The sequence below is a fragment of the Notolepis coatsorum genome (assembly GCF_963971535.1).
Source record: "Notolepis coatsorum genome assembly, chromosome: 16".
Taxonomy (NCBI): Eukaryota; Metazoa; Chordata; class Actinopteri; order Aulopiformes; family Paralepididae; genus Notolepis; species Notolepis coatsorum.
Genome location: NC_140180.1, coordinates 89,297,240 through 89,313,999, shown reverse-complemented (window position 1 = coordinate 89,313,999; position 16,760 = coordinate 89,297,240). Strand labels below are relative to the sequence as shown.

The 16,760-nt window shown below is 43.5% G+C and overlaps 1 protein-coding gene across 1 annotated transcript in view; it reads left to right on the top strand.

The window, feature by feature from the left end:
- Nucleotides 1-15,554: 15,554 nt before the first annotated feature.
- The window catches only part of LOC311243050 (uncharacterized protein), a 50,989-nt gene continuing 49,783 nt past the window's right edge, over nt 15,555-16,760 (top strand). The window contains exon 1 of the mRNA XM_084332121.1: nt 15,555-15,623. The gene's annotated coding sequence lies outside the window, so the exon portion shown is untranslated. The remainder of the gene's footprint in view (nt 15,624-16,760) is intronic.

Genomic DNA, 16,760 nt, shown 5'->3' with positions numbered 1-16,760 from the left:
TAGGCGCAAGGAGACGTAGCTATTGTAGCTGACGTCAGGTAAGAGGGTATAAAGGGGATTGTTCCCTCCCCCTGAATCTCTTCCCCATCTTCCTCATCTACCTCTCACAGAGAGAGAAGGTCTCATGGTGCATATGCAATGTGAAATAAACCACGCCGATTAAAGGCTAAAGAAGGACCTTGTCATCATGAACCTATTATTGTTGCTCCCCAGGTGACTCTGTCAACAGTATGTATCATAACATTACCCTGGTATAGATCTGTATGTATGTATTTATGTATTTTATTCATAATGTTATACATATTCGTTAACGTTAGATCGCGCATGGCTTTTACATTGAAAAACGTGGTTCCGTTCTCCATTCTTCACATCAAAAACTAAAAACGAACTATCAAAACGTACACAGACCAAAATCGGCCCATTATTTTACTCCTTTTTTTCCATTTGATTCTGACACCAAAATACGAAAAACAGCTCCGTATTTCAGTTTTTCCCCGTTTTTTCGATTTTGGTTTCAAACGGAAATAGGAAAACACCTCGTATTTCAGTTTCTTTCGTTTTTTCGTATTTCTGTTTGAAACGAAAAACGAACGATCAAAACGTACACGGACCGATTACGAAGGCACCTCCCTCAAGCTGAACAGTGACATCCAACTGGCAAATGATCTCAATACCTTCTATGCGAGGTTTGAGGCTGTGAATAACAACACCAGCCTACAAACCACCGCAATGGAGGGGGGGGGGGGGCACTGCCGATGGAGACTCAGTGTACAGGTTAACAGAACATGAGGTGAGGAGGACCTTTAAGAAAGTGAATATCAGGAAGGCAGCAGGACCGGACGGTATCGATTTTGGTTTCAAACGGAAATAGGAAAACACCTCGTATTTCAGTTTCTTTCGTTTTTTCGTATTTCTGTTTGAAACGAAAAACGAACGATCAAAACGTACACGGACCGATTACGAAGGCACCTCCCTCAAGCTGAACAGTGACATCCAACTGGCAAATGATCTCAATACCTTCTATGCGAGGTTTGAGGCTGTGAATAACAACACCAGCCTACAAACCACCGCAATGGAGGGGGGGGGGGGGGCACTGCCGATGGAGACTCAGTGTACAGGTTAACAGAACATGAGGTGAGGAGGACCTTTAAGAAAGTGAATATCAGGAAGGCAGCAGGACCGGACGGTATCCCCGGCCGCTTCCTAAAAGTCTGTGCCGACCAACTGGCCCCGGTATTCACTGACATATTTAACCTGTCCTTAGAACAGGCTGTCATCCCCACCTGTCTGAAGAAGTCCACCATTATCCCTGTACCCAAAAAATCCAAGCCTGCTTGCCTCAACGACTACTGCCCTGTAGCTCTCACCTCCATAGCCATGAAGTGCTTTGAGAAGCTAGTAAAGGGCTACATCTGTTCCTCCCTCCCCAACACCCTGGACCCCCTGCAATTTGCATACCGCCCGAACAGGTCCACGGAGGACGCCATAGCCCATGTGCTGCACACAGCAGCATCACACCTGGACAAGAGGCAGGGGAACTATGTGAGAATGCTATTCATCGACTACAGCTCAGCATTCAACACCATAGTCCCCTCCAAACTCATAGCCAAGCTCAGGGACCTGGGCTTGAACTATGACCTCTGCCAGTGGGTCTTGGACTTCCTGACGGGCAGACCCCAGGTGGTGAGAGCAGGCAACTGCACCTCCTCATCCATCACTCTCAACATAGGGACCCCCCAGGCGTCTAGTTTTTTACCAACGGATTTCCAGTTCCGCGTTCGCGTTCTGCTATCTGATTGGCCACTGACGTTTCTGGTGGGATCTGATTGGCCACTGACGTTTCTGGTCATGTGACATGTGCGCCCAATCGCGTGACGCCCCCATTTCCGCCTTGAACAGCTGCAAACTACCTAACGCCTAGTTTATCACTGGTTAAGCTTAGGCGACTCTTTCGAAGTTGGTTATGGTTAGAGTTTGGAATCAGGGCAGGTGTTCTATCGCCCTGCTCTAAGACAAACTCTAACATTAACCAACTTCGAAAGAGTGCCTAAGCTTAACCGGCGATAGAAACAGGTGTCACACGATTGGCGCGACCAGAAACGTCAGTGGCCAATCAGATCGCAGAACGCGAACGCGGAACTGGAAATCTGTTGGTAAAAGTAATCAGGTGCCCCCCAGTACACACATGACTGTGTGGCACAGCAGAACAACAACACAATCATCAAATTTGCTGATGACACAGTAGTGGTGGGCCTGATCTCTGCAAACTACGAGAGGGCCTACCTGGAAGAGGTAAAGGTTCTTGCGGGATGGTGTCAAGAGAACAGCCTCTCCCTGAACGTCAGCAAAACAAAGGAGATGATTGTGGACTTTAGGAGGTTGGGGGTCAGGGACTACAGCCCCCTCAGCATCGACGGAGCACCGGTTGAGAGAGTGAACAGTTTTAAGTACCTCGGAGTCCACATATCCGAGGACTTGACATGGACCACACACACTCAAGAAGGCACGACAACGCCTCTACTTCCTCAGGCGCCTAAGGAAGTTCAAATTGACTCAGAAGATCCTCAAGAACTTCTACTCATGCACAATAGAGAGCATCCTGACTGGTAACATCACCTCCTGGTTTGGGAATAGCACTGCACAAGACCGTAGCAGACTACAGAGAGTGGCCCGTTCAGCGGAACGCACAATTGGAGGGGGGCTTCCCACTCTCCAAGACACTTAGCACTGTATGGGTAAGGCTAAGAGAATAATCAAAGAGTAAGACCCCAGCCACCCAAACAACTGCCTCTTTGAACTGCTGCGGTCAGGCAAGCGATACCGGAGTCTCATGGCAAGCACAGAGAGACTCAGAAGGAGCTTCTATCCCCAGGCCATCAGGATGCTCAATCAACAATGAACAATAACAGACCATCAAACACACCCCACAACACACACATCCACACGCACACACTCACATTAAATAAACAACACACTGTAGCACACACTTTACACACTTTACCCACTTTAGACACTAACACACACTTTATATTTATTGGCATCAACCCCATGCACCTCACCACCACAAGGTGGCACCACAAGCTAAGCTATACCTCACCATTCTACACTGTACTGTATAGTAGCTGACTGTATAAAATGTACAGAAGTATAGACTGTACATATACTGTATATATGTATATTGAACATTTTTGTTTTGTTTACACTTGTCTACGTACTTGACTTTCTATTTCATACTTATATTATACTATTTTACACTATCTTGTTATTTCATCTAGCACACTCTCAGGAGCAAAACAGAAAGAAGCATTTCATGCAAAAGTATTCTGTATTTCTGTATGACAACTAATAAAGGAACTTGAAACTGACATGACATGACATACTGTTACATTTGTGACATACAAGACATACAAGATATGCATGCAAGATAGGTATACTACATGACAGTCATGTAGTATACCCCCCCTGAAATAAATTAATCCGTTATCACGAGAAAACGATATTTGTTATGTCGAGATAACGAAATAATAAGTCGTTATCACGGGAAAACGTAGTAAATAAAATGTATGATTGTATGGCCTCTTAGGGCTTCCGTAGTATTGTACCCATTCTGCAAACTGTTAATACAATTTTCAATCAATCAATCAAACAGACGAACATGATACTATTGAACATTTCCCCATGGCGGGAGAAGCATGCAGCTGCAGAGCGGCGCTCTTAGGTCCTCAGGACCGGCGCTCTGAGGGCCGTTCAGCAACGCCACCCACCCAATGGCTGAATTGCCAATGGCTGAATTGGAGTATTGCACTGTGCGGGCACAGCTGTGAGATCCACGCGAGGCCAGATATCTTGAATGAATGCGTTTATTTATTTCGAACATAAATAGAAAATAAATAATAAAAAACAAGTAATAAACAGATTAAAAAACAAACAAGCAGGAGTAGGATGAAGTGTAAACGTATGTATTCCTACCCCCTTCACACTCTATTATCTTATGCAACTCATATTCACTCCACAAACTGAAATATACATACATTGTTGAATGAACAGCCTGTTTCTTGAAGTTAGACTCTCCTCTGTATGTCCCTATGTCAATATGAATTGAAAATGGGGGACACTGATGTAAACAAGACAAACGTCTTTCTCTGGTCTGCATCCCCTTAACAATTGTGTGTATTGAGCCGTACTGTATTGTACCCATTCTGCAATATGTTAAATAAAGTTTTCATTCACACTCAAATCTGTGTTCATTTTTTATTTTGCATACTAATGTTCTGTGTCTTGAGTCGTACTTGTATTCTGCATCTGTTAATAAAGTTTCAATCTGTAAGAGCCTCAAATTTCCATGTACATTTAATAAGTTGTCAGCCAGTTTCTAACCTGTAACATTCCTAAAGTAAAGGCACAATGTCGTTGAAGTTGTGTAGACAATCTTTCCATTCCTGGTAACTGTAATGCATTCTACATTGTTGGCAGTATTTATAGTATGTGGAATCTAGATATGGAAATATGCAGCATTGCACTTGATATACAGTACTTTCTCACATGGTTGATTATCAAACCCATTGTGTTTACTGATATATACCATATAAGAGTGGGTGTCAGACAAGAGGGAAGACTCAGGTTTTAAACTGGATACCAAACAGAAGGTAAAGATGACTTTGAACTGTACAGTAACAGTAATCCAGAACTATTTCATTGCACTGTAAAGAAACTGATTTTATAGTATGTCACATCAATGTCATTCTTGTCTTTCACATTCTACTAAAACTGAATCAAACCATAAACAAGGTGGCCTGTTGGGATGTTAGATCCTAATGTGAAAAACGATTTTATATGTCTGAGGAGAAGACTGGTATACTCATCATCAGGTCCACAGACGGGCCTCCCATACTGGGGGGGTCTACTGTGAGACATATTTCCTTTAGAGTGAAAGAAAAATGACATGTGAACAAGTATGTTGTGTGCCAGGTTAATGTGCAGTCATGGTAAAGTGACGGGTGGACCACCACTTATGTCATGTGTCCAGGCAGGCCTCAGGTACAAGTAATTTTAACTCCAGCAGTCCATTACGTACCAACCTGTTTCTTTCCCCACGAATCCCTGCACAGCCACAGACACTAAACCGAAAGAAGCTTTAGCTGCCATGACAAAGATGCCAGACATCCATACATCTGCTTATAGATCTGTTTGATAATGTCTAGCTCAGGAAAGGCTGAGAAAGGCACCTACCCAACCTCTTCCAATCCTCCAATGCACAGTCCCCCCCACCCAACCCCCTCCTGGTATGTCATAAATGCCTAGATGTAACAGTACTGTCTATCTGTATGTCATGTTATGATGAATTGAAAATGGGGGTCCCTGATGTAAACAAGATGAAAGTTGTGTATGTCGTAAACAAGGAGAGAGAGAGAGCGAGAGCGAGCGAGAGAGCCCCCCCCCCCCCCCATCCGCATGTGCAGTAGTGCAAAGCCAGGTACATGCCGCGTGATTACCAAACCTAGCCGCATTTCTGGCAGACTCTCTCTGATTGGCCGACGACAGTTTCTACACTGGTTAAGTTTAGGCACTCTTCGAAGTTGGTTACGGTTAGAGTTTGTCTTAGAGCATGGCGATAGAACGCCAGGTAGTTTGCAGGCTGTTCGACGCGGAAATGGGCAAAGACACAGCTCGTCACGCGATTGGGCAAACATGTCAGTGGCCAATCAGAGAGCATCAGTCAGTGCCAATCAGAGAGCGTCTGCCAGAAATGCGGCTAGGTTTGGTAATCACACGCATAGATATATTATTGGGATGCGACAACAACCCAATAATAAACACTCGAAACAGCTATTACCAGACAATTACAACAGCAGTGGTGCCTGCTTCAAATGTCACGTATTATAGGCTATAAACCTGTGTAGATCTATTCGGAATAATAAACATATACACGCTCTAGCAAAAAATCTCCGATAGAGCGGCTGGTTGCAGAGACGCGAGTTGAACGAACACATCGGGAGGAGAATGAATGAATGAATGAAAACTTTATTTAACAGATTGCAGAATGGGTACAATACAGTACGGCTCAATACAGACCTGTCGCTAAACCACGCCGCCTTTGAAACCTCGGGCAAACAAAGCCGACCGTGAATGACTCTCGTTGACGATGGCCGCAGGCAGCCCCTTTCCTGACTGTGATGCAAGCCTTGCTTCACAGTCACGAAAGGGGCTAGGCCGCGGGAGATTTACCACAGCAGGTAATAGTGTGAGGATTGGCCCATTCCCCGCCACACGCTTCTTCAAGGTATTGTGATGATTGGTCCATTCCCCGCCACACGCTTCAGGAGCGATTACCAATTTCCATCTCGCACGTGTATTGTTTGTAATTAGCGCTCCAGAGGCTTCATATCAATCGTTGTCGGGTCGTTTTGGATTACTACTGCTATTGCCTGTTCCCCCCGTTGTTGTGCCTCGTCTACTTCTTCTCCAGGACGTCTTTGGAAGTCGCCGCTGGTGTATATCTCGATCATCCGTTGGAGCTGTGCCTCGTTGCCCGCTTTACGCGTTTGCGCTTTGGTGAGTTTTTGGAAACAAACCTTTTGGATTATCTGTTTTTTGTGTGTTTGGATAACACTGAAGAAATACCGTTTTTGTTTTGTACTGGACTCAGCTAATTTGTGTGTTAGGATAACACTGAAGAAATACCGTTTTTGTTTTGTACTGGACTCAGCTCATTTGTGTGTTAGGATAACACTGAAGAAATACTGTTTCTGTTTTGTACTGGACTCTGCTAACTTGTGTATTGGTACACCGAAGATCAAGTCACTTGTGATTTATACTGGACTCAGCTAAGGAGGACTGAACTGCACTGCCTCTGTGTACAGTTGGATTGATTATTGACCACTCTCTCTCTCTCTCCGTTTCCTCCCGAGTTGGATCCGGGAGTATCTGCAGAGCCGCAGAGGTAGTGGCGCCTACGCCGATTCCCCACCTCTAAACCGGGAGGATCTGCAGAGCCGCAGACAACTCTGCCGAAAGCATTCTCCTTTTTATTAATTCTGATTTGTTATTTGGCTCATTTTTGATTCTGTAATAAATACGCCCTAGTGTTTGGCTAACTCTGAACTACCTGTCTGTGCCGTGCTGTTGGGGTCGGTTTCAAACCATAACAAATAGACCTGATTTTTAAAGATAACACAAATATTTAATCTAGAAGCAGACAGAGAGGGTTACAATATGCAGTGGAAAAGTACGTTCATGAGATACACATTTACCTTAGACCTCCATGGTGATGCAAGCATTAGCTATAGATAACGTCTCAAGCATTACTTACAGTTGACTTGATTGAAGATTACAAGAACTTGATAATCCATGATTACTACTATTGCTGATACATTTAGTTTAAGGCTAGTGGTCCAACGCAGTATACGAGCTAGACCCGACAGTTGTGTCACTAGAATGAGGAAAAAAGTGAGAGCTGTCACTTGCCAACAATCCTCCTCCATAAAGGGGTGAGACGTCAGAGAATGGTATGCTGCACATTCTAGTGTACATCAGGTCAAATAATTGATTACACTAACTATAAATGTATAGTGATAGAGACCAAAGTAAAAATACCTAATAATAAAATAGACCTAATAGGGGGCGACAGTGGCTTGGGAGTAGAGCAGTCGTCTGGTAATCCGGAGGTTCCCGGTTTGATTCTCGCTCCTCCCGGGCAGCGTGTCGAAGTGTCCTTGAGCAAGACACTGATGAGCAGGTTGGCACCTTGCATGGTTGCCTCCACCGTCGGTGTGTGAATGTGTGAGTGAATGGGTAAGATGTGAGAAACAAATTGTAAAGCGCTTTGGATAAAAGCGCTATATAAATACAGCCATTTACCATTTACCAAAATACCTGTAAATCACAGTATATGGATACAGGACATAGCTTTTCTTATAACACTAAGTATAAGTTATATTTAATATAAATATAAATAAATGCATATACAACACATTCTCAAGATAGATCACTCTGATTAGAAAAGAAAACCCACAACTAAAGTGTACATAAATAGCCACTATTTTTAATATATACAATAAATATACATGGATTTACAGTTACACAAATGGATGTACGATATAAACTGGAATAGCGAACAATATCATGTGTTGTTGTGATACATCTATGGTAATTTAACATTATATTCTTGTAGCCAAATGAATGCTGTGACGAGGCTTAAAATTGATTTTGTACCAACCCCAGACCCATAGTTCACAAATCGAATTAAAATGTTATCGCTGGATGCACATTGTCAATCTCCTGACCCGTTAGTCATAGTCACAACATTTGCTGTGATTATTGATGACCCTTGGAAGGAGAAACATGTTGATTTTGGTTACCCTGTAACCTTTCTTCTATTACCTCCATTATGGATTAATAGCCTGGTCTGTTGACATTTGCAATATCAGCAATTGTTGATGAAGATTAAGTACTTTAACATTTTAAACCAGCAATCTGAGGGACACAGAGCAGCATAACTGGACCACTTTAACAACCTTCAGGTCAATATATCGAGGGTTGAATGCACTGAAATACAAGAACACCCTATAGAATATGTACTGTACTTTTACTTTTGAAACTTAATACAGTACTGTAGTGATTGTAATGGTACATAATTCACCCACGGACCTATTGTTAAGAAAATTCTAGAAAATTAGTGCCGCCCGAACATTCTGGAACGTGTGTGATGATGTCATGGCAGTACATTCTAGAACCTTAGTTCTGCCCGATTATTCTGGAACGTTGGTGATGATGTCATAGTAGGACCTTCTAGAACCTCTAACATTCATATTTAAGCATTCTGTTTAGCTTTCTAGTAATGTCCACCTTCCATTGGGGGAACCTGCTCCACAGGCCGGCACTCCTCATCTGGAGTAAGAGGGGAGGAGAGAGGGGTGATGGATAAGGAGAGAGGGGTGATGGATAAGGGGAGAGGGATGAGGGGGAGAGGTGAATGAGGCGAGAGGGATGAGGGGGAGAGGTGAATGAGGAGAGAGGGATATTATTCAGTTCATATATTCAGTTCATCAATGACATGATTGTAAAGCTGCACACATTCCATGATGCTCACTTTAGTCCAAAAACATAAATCAGACCTCTTTCATTGTCACTCATGTCCTGTCTTGGGTTGACCTGTGTCGTCTCTGTGAGGGCAGTAACATCTCCAGCACACCTCATTCTGTGGAAAAAACACAAAAAGCTGAGTATTAGCTAAGCATAGACAGATAATAATAATAGTTCATTTATGGAGCATCTTTCATACATAAAATGCAGCTCAAAGTGGATCTTATTGACAACAAACATAACAACTTTGACAGATCAACATTTGTATTTGCCTTGTCAGGGATAAAACGAAAAGTCCAGGACTTATTTACATCGTTGTCCCTGTTGTTACTGGTTTCAAGTGGCACTATGGCATCTGAAGTGCATCGAGCATTCTTAGTGCATGTAGTAGTATATTCATGTTATTAGTATTCTGTTGTCTGTTAGCCAGTTCTTTATACTATCAATGGTGGTCACTACATTACATCTATAACTATAACTGTCCTTGTTGGTCATCATTTCCACTGGTATGCACCTGGCTTGCGGTAACGTTGCTGATGAGATGAGGAACTAGCTGGTGTGGTAAATTCCCACAGAACTTCTACAATAATTTGAGGTTATTGTAGTACAGTACAAATGAGATTGATTATCTGGAAGGAGGAGAAAGGGATCATATTGATAGAATTTGTTGATCTCTTACATCTGACTTAAGCAGATGAGGAATAAACGTGTAGGCCAGACAAACCATGAACTATAGTCCAATTCAACATTTATTTGATCAGAGCCAGGAGACCAAGGTGAATAGGACAAAAGATTATCAGAAAACATTAACAGGGCTATCTGTGTACAGAAATTACAATCAGGTTTGCATTCTCAAACCTCAATAATGTACATAAACAGTCACTTGGTAACATAATTTGAACATACATTGACTATGCTGCACACATTATACATGAGTAAATCTGGTTTCAGATATTAAGGATTTACACTAAACTTTAAACAACAAATGGTGTTTTCCCATGTATTTACTCACATAAAATGCATCAGTCAGTCTCTCTGGTGGAAGGAGCGGTGGAGCCCACAGACCCCTGGGGTCGGTTTGGTCTGGGGCTCCCGAATTACCAATTTGTCTCCTCCTATATACTACAATTTCTAGCCAATAATAGAATACAGTTCACCAACACAGTTGATCCAATCATGCGTCTCCTGTGGGCGATCTCCTGTGGGGGCTGGCAGCCCCCACCTCCTGGGTTGTGGCGACGTGATGGTACAGAGATGGAGGGGGCCCGTCGGTGGCCCCCGTCGGTGTGGTCCCCCGCTGAGCACAGAGGGGTTCCGCCGGTGGCCCCCGTCCGTGTGGTCGCTGTGTTGGGTCTTGTCTCACGAGTGGGGGCTGGCATGATGTCCTCTGGTGGGGGGGGTGTGAATACTCTTTGACCCTTTGGGCCATTACCATACAGTACTAATCTGGTCACATTAGGTGTGACCTTTGTCTATCCAACTGTCCCTGCGTCTCATTCCTCATTTAGCCCTGCAACCACTTCTGCTAAACAGTATACAAGGTTATTTATGAAATTCAACTCAATATTTACCACACTGGCTTTACTAGTACTAGCCCTGCTATCAATCCAGTCCAGAGTATAAGCTAACGTTATGATACAGAAAGCTAACGTTATGATACAGAAAGCTAACGTTATGATGCAGAAAGCTAACGTTATGATGCAGAAAGCTTATGTTATGATACATAAGGCTAACGTTATGATGCAGAAATCTAACAAGGTTGTCATTCGAGAGGTAGGGTCTGTGTCTTTTCGGAGCAGACACGAGAGCCCGGATATACGCTAGCTAGTTGGCAGTCAAAGTAAAATGTTAGCAAACTAATAGTTTGGTCTACGTTTCTAATACATGCCGTCAAATATTATGTCTTTATGAATTGACCTTACCTTTGAGCAAACATAAGTGTCCTTGGTAATGGTCTTCACATTCAGTTGTGTATGTGGTCGACGACACAGCAGAATCCATCGCTTGCATTTGTCGAGTTGTCTTTTGGGCTTCGGAAAAGGTATGAAATATACTCCTCCATCCAGTCTTTCAGGGTACCTGGTGTCCGAATTACAGGTACCCCACGCACAGCGTTTCACCATCAGATATTAGGTAGATAATAACATATAAACTGAACTCTTCACAGTGGTTTCGATCACAGCCGTCTGGTTTGATACAGCCCACAAACCGAGTTGACCGAGGTTTCTGCAGCGAGGATTTTTGCTGTGATATGATTGGACAAATTCTATTTTGGGGTGTGGTTTAGCGACAGGTCTAAGGGGATGCAGACCAGAGAAAGGCTTTTGTCTTGTTTACATCAGGTTCATTCATTCATTCATTCATTCTCCTCCCGATGTGTTCGTTCAACTCGCGTCTCTGCGACCAGCCGCTCTATCGGAGATAGGATCACATTGTGTCATGTTTTGCTAGAGCGTGTATATGTTTATTATTCCGAATAGATCTACACAGGCTTATAGCCTATAATACGTGACATTTGAAGCAGGCACCACTGCTGTTGTAATTGTCTGGTAATAGCTGTTTCGAGTGTTTATTATTTGGTTGTTGTCGCATCCTTCCTATACCCAGGCAAATCTGTCTTCATATCTCACGCCCCAGCGGCGATAGCGAGGGGGGGCGTACGCGCTGTTTCGAGTGTTTTTATTATTTGGTTGTTGTCGCATCCTTCCTATACCCAGGCAAATCTGTCTTCATATCTCACGCCCCAGCGGCGATAGCGGGGGGGGGGGGGGGGGGGGGGGGGGGGGGGGGGGTACGCGTGTAGGTCAGTGGCCAATCAGAGCGCAAAGCGGGAACCCGGAAACACAAATGCGTTGGTAAAAGCATACACGCGGCCGTCAGCGCGGGTAGCTTGTATCCTTTCGGCAAGCAACAAGCCCTTCCGCGTTGCTCTGATTGGCCGAGCGCACGCATGCACATGAGCCGCAACAAGCTCCTCAGCCAGGCAGGAATACTAAACTCTGCTTAACGCAATTTATACAAATGGAAGTATTGATTTCGCCATAACGAATCATTAAAAAAATATACCGTTAACTGGAATATGTTGTTTCTTTACACATAATGCTGGATTATGTAATTGGTTTGTCATGACAAACCAATAAAAAAATCGCGAATTAACCGGTGGCTACAACAACACACAGTAACTACATGCATCATTGTTTACAATGAACGGTGGGGCTAATCGAAAGGACTGGACACGGACAAGTTAAACTAACCTAAAGTTAGTTGTTCACCAACAATCTACAGACACAAACAAACACAGAACCGGACTGTTATAGTAAATTAATTGATTGCTGTTTAACGCGTCCGTGTCCAGTCCTTTCGATTAGCCCCACCGTTCATTGTAAACAATGATGCATAGTTACTGTGTGTTGTTGTTGTGTTGATTACGGCGAAATCAATACTTCCATTTGTATAAATTGCGTTAAGCGGAGCTTAGTATTCCTGCCTGGCAGCGTCTATGCCAAATACAACGCAGTTCGGTTTCCGGGTTCCTCTGATTGGCCACTAAGCCCACGTGACCGCGCGCTAGCACGCCCCATTATCGCCCACTGCCGCGCTGTGAAGCGGAAGATTGGCCGTCTTCTTCCGAGGCGGCTCGTTCAACAACGCCAGACTCAAGAAACTGTGTTCCCTTTGGATGTGTTCTCATAAACAATGTTTGTTTACACTGCACACGACACTCGAGGCTGCATGGGTGTAATCTCTCCTCTAGCTATATCAAAGAGGTTGCGTTCAGGAATCAACGTTGTGATGTCCTACGGATCTTCCTCTCTAAAAGCCCCACGCAATACAGCATGTCTTGAATGTTCAGGCAGGAATTGGAAAAATAAGCTACATCTGGAATGAATAAAGTGATTTTTTTTTTTAACTGTCCAGTGTCTTTTTCTCCAGTAGCGTGACTAATATCCATATCAGTTACATCATCCAAGGTATTGTTACTCAATGTTTGTGAGCGTGGTTTGGAGATATTCACAGTAATTGTTAATTCAGTAAAGTAGTCAGATCTACTCTTTATTGAAGGTACTGATATGATATGATTCTACGATTAATACTACAAATGTAATGGTCCTCAATGAGTATAACAATTACACAAAACATTAGCTTTATATCAGCCTTTCTGAAAGAAGAAATGGTTTCTTTATACATAGTCCTATATATATAATTTGAAATTAAAAAATACCATGTTCCTTAGTCCTGTATTATGATCAAACAATTACACAAAAATGCATCCTATATAGACTCATATGCCAAAACATTCAGAAATACCCAAATGATGCAAGTTTGTTTTTTTATGACATGCACAACTACAAGCTTTTAAGAACACTGACATAACCGCTGAATATCACTGAAATCCAAGTTAATGTATATCTTAGAAGTTCTTTGTTTCATCGTACAAACAGCCAAAGCTGTCATGTATGTTGTGTATGTGATTGATTGATTGATTGATTGATTGATTGATTGAATTGATTGATTGATTGATTGAAAACTTTATTAACAGATTGCAGAATGGGTACAATACAGTACAGCTCAATACACACAATTGTTAAGGGGATGCAGACCAGAGAAAGACTTTCGTCTTGTTTACATCAGGGTCCCCCATTTTCAATTCATCAGGACATATATGACATACATGACATACAGATAGTCAGTACTGCTACATCTATACATTTATGACATACCAGATTTGCAAATACAGTACTGTTTGTGATACAGAAGGAGTCAGGAAAAGGGAGTATATACATTTGACGTAGAAACTGTACATTGGAGGAGGTTGGGTGGGGGGGGTTGGGTACACTGGGATATTGACAACCATACTGGGTTATCTACATTGGAGGTGGTTGGGGGGGGGGGGGGGGGGGCACACTGTATAAACAAGCAAAACTGTACATTGAGGGGGGGGGGGGGACACTGTACAAACAAACAAAATTGTACATTGGACTATTGACAACCATACTAGGTAAATGACTGTACATTGGCAAAACTGTACATTGAGGGGGGGGGGGAGACAGACACTGTACAAACAAACAAAATTGTACATTGGACTATTGACAAAACCATACTAGGTAAATTACTGTACATTGGAGGGGGTTGGGTTAGGATATTTACAGGGGCCAGTGTTGAATTGCAGTCTCCCGTAGGTGTCCCTTGAGAGAGGTTTTGAAAGTGGGTAGTGATCCACATTCCTTTACAGCTTTGGGTAGGGCGTTCCACATTGATGTGGCATAATTGCGAAACGTGTTTAGTCCCTTATTTGAGCCGAATCTGGGTTTAACATGATTTGTGGAGCTCCCTCTGGTGTTGTGATCGTGGTATTCACTGACCTTTGGGAAGTATTTTGACATGTACATGGGTACCTTGGTCGTGTAGTGTATCTTGTAGACCAGGCCCATTGCAAGTTGCTGTACTCTGTCGTCTACTCTAAGCCATCCTAGGTTGTCAAAGTGGGCAGGGGTGAGGTGGGTTCTAGGAGTAAGGTCAAGCAGTAGTCTGACCAGTTTGTTTTGAGATGTTTGTAATTTTGTTTTTAGCGCCTTTGAGGTGCTTTGGTACCATGAGGTGCAAGCGTAGTCGTAGTACCCCTGAATGAGTGCTCCTGCCAGAGTCTTCAGGGTATTCTTGTTTACCAGAGAGGAGATCCGGTACAAGAATCGAGTTCGTTGGTTGACTTTTTTTTATTACATTGGATGCCATTTTGTCACAGGAGAGATTAGCCTCTAGGATGGAACCCAGGTAGGTAATTTCATCTTTCCTTGTGACAATATTGTCACCCACTGTAACTGAGAAGCCGTCGGTCTTGCTGAGTTTGTTATTTGAACCGAAGAGAATGGACTCTGTTTTGCCCATGTGTAATGATAGTTTGTTATCAGCGAGCCATTATGCAGATTCTGCCTAGTTCCGAGCTGTCATAAATGTCGATATGAATTGAAAATGGGGGACCCTGATGTAAACAAGACAAACGTCTTTCTCTGGTCTGCATCCCCTTAACAATTGTGTGTATTGCGAGCCGCCTCGGAGAGAAGACGGCCGCTGCTGCTGGAGCTGGCGCCTCGCTTCGCCCCGCTGGCTCTTCCGCTTCACAGCGCGGCAGTGGGCGATAAGGGGGGCGTGCTAGCGGGCGGTCACGTGGGCTTAGTGGCCAATCAGAGGAACCCGGAAACCGAACTGCGTTGTATTTGGCATAGACGCTGCCTGGCTGAGGAGCTTGTCGCGGCCCATGCGCATGCGCACGCTCGGCCAATCAGAGCAACGCGGAAGAGCTTGTTGCTTGCCGAAAGGATACAAGCCCACAAGGCTAGTCCACGCCACGAAGCCCCGCCTCAAGCCTAGTCCACGCCACGAAGCCCCGCCCAGACGTTGGGCTCTGTGGCTCTGCAGATATACCCTACTCGGCACAACACCGGTCACAATTTCGGCCATTTTGAACATCGTGGACGGGAAACACTTCCTAGTCTTGCACCTAGGTAACGCTAGCTAACGTATCTAACTGAACAGAGACGAAGGTAAGACTCGAGTTCAATTAACGCTAACTAGGTTTTGAGAAACCATGCTATATAATCTTCTGTAGTTACTGTAAGTCGACGTTAGCGTATACTATTGCATTATCTGTGAAACGGACATATATTGTTTCTTCTACCGTGCATTAACTAACGTTAACTTGAACCACATCATCGTGGTCGTTTTGCCCTCTCTGGAGTCTTCACCACTGTCTACTACAACATTATATAGGGTCGAAAAGATGCATGTGTCACACGTTAACTGTTAGTTTGAATTAAAGCCTTATTACGTTACATTGTACGAAGCTAACGACGTTAGATCCGTGCTGTCTGTATGCTAGGCCGCACCGTGCGCGCGCATCTTCTCCAGTCCAAACAATGCGCGACCGTCAAACGTTCTGCTAAACGAAAATTACACTCATCATTTTAACTCTGCATTTATCATATCAGAAAATATAAAGCTATTGTTTTACAAGCACCATAGGAGCTCAACATAAACCGAAACTTAATTACCGGCATTAATTGTTCATTTGGCCGTGTTGTCTGCGGTTAGCGTCCATATAAAAATGATTAGGGTCAATATGAAATATTGTAACGATCATTACCAGGATGACTAGACTCAATAGCCCCTGGCTAACGGATCGGAGCCTTTAGTTTAGACCAGGCTGCTCTCCTCTACGATGAATTGAAATGCGGATGTAAACAAGACTAAAGTCTTTCTCTGGTCTGCATCCCCTTAACACTTTGGTTGCCTAAGGTTAAATTCATGATATACCATAGATTGCCAGCGCTATTTGTCTATGGAGAAAGTCCCCTTCTTTGCAGGGCTATAACTTTTTAAATTCTATTGCTACATTGCCATTATTAGGGCCCATTCAAAGTCCTATATGTATTGTTCATTGTGTAGCAACGTTAAACTTTTTCATTCACATATTCATAGTAAAGTATGGTCTAATAATGTATAAGTATGTTTTCATCTCTTTCTGCAGCTTTCTCCAGAACGTGATATATAGCCCCAAATGCATTATATTGATGATGAAATACAGTTTGATGGCAATCAGCGCGATATAAAAAATTCCAACTAGACGTACTTCTAGAAGTTACTACACGTCATCTGATGTTGACCGGATGGGCGAGGGGGCG